This window comes from Phalaenopsis equestris, unplaced genomic scaffold, assembly GCF_001263595.1.
Source record: "Phalaenopsis equestris unplaced genomic scaffold, ASM126359v1 Scaffold234514, whole genome shotgun sequence".
In the NCBI taxonomy this organism is placed as follows: domain Eukaryota; kingdom Viridiplantae; phylum Streptophyta; class Magnoliopsida; order Asparagales; family Orchidaceae; genus Phalaenopsis; species Phalaenopsis equestris.
The window spans coordinates 5,873-8,724 of NW_018252425.1; positions in this window are offsets into that span (position 1 = coordinate 5,873).

Below are 2,852 nucleotides of genomic sequence, written 5' to 3' on the forward strand. Positions count from 1 at the left end.
CAAACTATAACAAGTAAATAACTTATCTCTAAATTTCTCCCCAAGAACACTCCTTGAAGTTCCTCTGAATCTCTTCCTTACTTTACAACACACAGAATTCCTCTTCGAAGCAGCAAGGAGGAAGAAATCTCTCACTTTCTCTCTACTCTTACAATCTCTCAAAGAATTCCTTACAATATTAGAACCTTTCTAATCTCTAGGAACTCTCTCTAACACTTCCTTCACTCTATAGTCCCCTCCCTTTTTAATTTTCGGCCCAAAATAGTCTATTAAAGTTGTGGATGAGCTTTCCAAAGGGTTGCCTAAGCATCCCTTCAAAATTTGTCCTTATCAAAAGCTTGAGTGTGCATAACAGCCAAGCTCGCCGTCGGCGGCTTCTAGGGCGCCGTCGGCGGACTTCTGAAGAATTTTGTCCTGTAGCCTCGGGAAAATCTCATTGTTTGCGTTGAGGGCGTTGTCAGCGGCCTAGTTTAAATCTCCATATTTTGGTCATTTTCGCTCCAAAATTTCTCATTTTTTCATTTTTCGCTCCAAATTTGCTCATTTTTGCATCTTTTTGCTCCAATGACCCTAATTTATCATTCCTGCAACAATACATCAAAATACATTTTTTTAAAGTACAATATCATTAAAAATAATATAAAATAGGTATGAAAATCGACATATTTTCCTTGGGTCAATTACCAATAAAAGGAGAGTAAATTTCCCAACTTCAAAGTTATGTGCACCTTCAAAGGCCTGACATTATTTCATTTCTGTGTCTGCTTCTAACCAATCATCTAAGTGAAGTGACCAGAGAAAGAACAATGTTGAACTATTGTATTCAAGAGGGAAAGCTCAAAAAAATTGGAGCTTTGATCTATCAGACTATCATCGGTTCTGTTATTGTTGTTATTTCTGCAGGTCTTTTCTTTGTGTGAGCAGGCTAGCGTTAAATATGATAGTTGGGAGGAAGTTTTATTACCTATAAAGTCCATCATGAAGGTGAATCTGAAGACATATTCTGAGCATTCAATTTTTGGCTGGAGAGGAGGAATTTTCAGGAGCTATGGAATGGAAACACCTGCTGCTTCTTCATCTAGATCATCTACTTTACGTGCTTCCACACCTAGAGGTGAGTCTACTGAGACTCAGGATCAATTATTGCAAAAGATGATGGATAATATCAATTTTACCGCTGATAAGGTACAAAATTTAGATTATTTTGCGGATCATACTAATACTTGTAATAGAAGGAAGAGTGATTATGAAGAGAAATTACATACTAATACTTGTAATAGAAGGAAGGGTGATTATGAAGAGAAATTCCACTCATCTTTAGAGAGCCTGATTAGAGGTGACCCAGGAGTGTAATTTCCTCCATATTCTCGATATCCTGATTATGAGCCTTCCAAAAAGTGGTATAGCGTTGATTCTGAGGATGAGGAGTAGGATTGAGACATTTTTATGTTTGTTTTTGTTATGGACTATGTGATGTGTATGTAGTCTAGACTTGCTACATTTATATTTGTGTGATGTTTTAGACTATGTTGTGTTTTGGACTTTTATGTTTTATTGTTATTATGACATTTATGGTAATTAGTATTTTATTTTTAAATTTTAGGGTAGTAACTGTTCTTTTGTATTTAGTATTGTGGATTAGTTAGTTTAGAACTTAACTTAATTTCATATTTGTTATAAAGTAGAAAATCTTGCTAGCTTAGATCTTAAACTTGAAATTCAAAAACTGCTACCCCACCCTGTACTTTTGTTTTATCATGTTTGCAAGTTTGTTTTTATGTTAAGATTGTGATGTCAGTAGTGTGTATGTTTGCTTTTATGTTTATACTCACTGTTTAGAAGTCTATTGAATCTCTATATGTTAAAGTAAAATGAATATGTTATTGAATCTCTATATGTTAAAGTAAAATGAAAATATAGAAAATTTGATCAAAAAGTAACTTTACTGCTATTTTTAGTTTTGTACTTGTATCATTAGGGTTTAAAATTCTTGTTAGCATGTTATTTTTAAATTTTCATTCCATATATATCTGATGCTAAACTATTTAATCTGTTAAAAATTTAAGTTTAGGAGGATGAAAAATATTTTAAAAACTGGAATTTTTATTTGTTCTCAAATATGCTACAAGTGAATTTGATTTGAAAAGAAAAAAATTTGATTATGTATATGAAGTTATATTAGGGAAGTAAAATTTGATTTTAGAAGTGAGTAAGAAAATTTAATTAAAATTTTTAGTAATGAAGAAAAACTTTAAGTTAAAAAGATTTTAGATGAGATAATGATTAATATAAGTAACTATCTTTAGTAAGAAAAATTGTATTTTTAAAAAATTTAGATAATTTAGACTTTTATTTTTAATACTTAAATTTATTTTATTAAAATAATTTTCAAAACTATTATTATATTTATACGTAAAAGACTTATATCAAGTTAGGAAAGGAGAAGTGGATATCAAAATCATTAAAGGCCTATCCAGATATAGTAATCCTTGCCTGAAAAAGAAAGAAAAAGAAAAAGAAAAAGAAAAAAGAGAAAGAAAAGAAAAAAAAAAGAAAAAGAAAAAGAAAAGGAGAAAAAAATAGGAAGGAGAAGCTTGAGGATTAGTGCCTAATCAAAAATTGCTTCTACATTTGATCTTTTTAAAGTATAAGACTTGAGAAACCCTTAAGGTTATAGATATAATATAGTAAGTAAAATTATTTTTAAAGAAAATTTTTAAGTAGAGATAAAAAAATAACTAAAATCTAAATTTAAAAAATCTACAATACATTTCTGAATTAGATAGAAACTCGTATTTTCATCTTTCATAACTTTAAGATAACTTTAAGAATTTCTAAATCTCATTTACTAA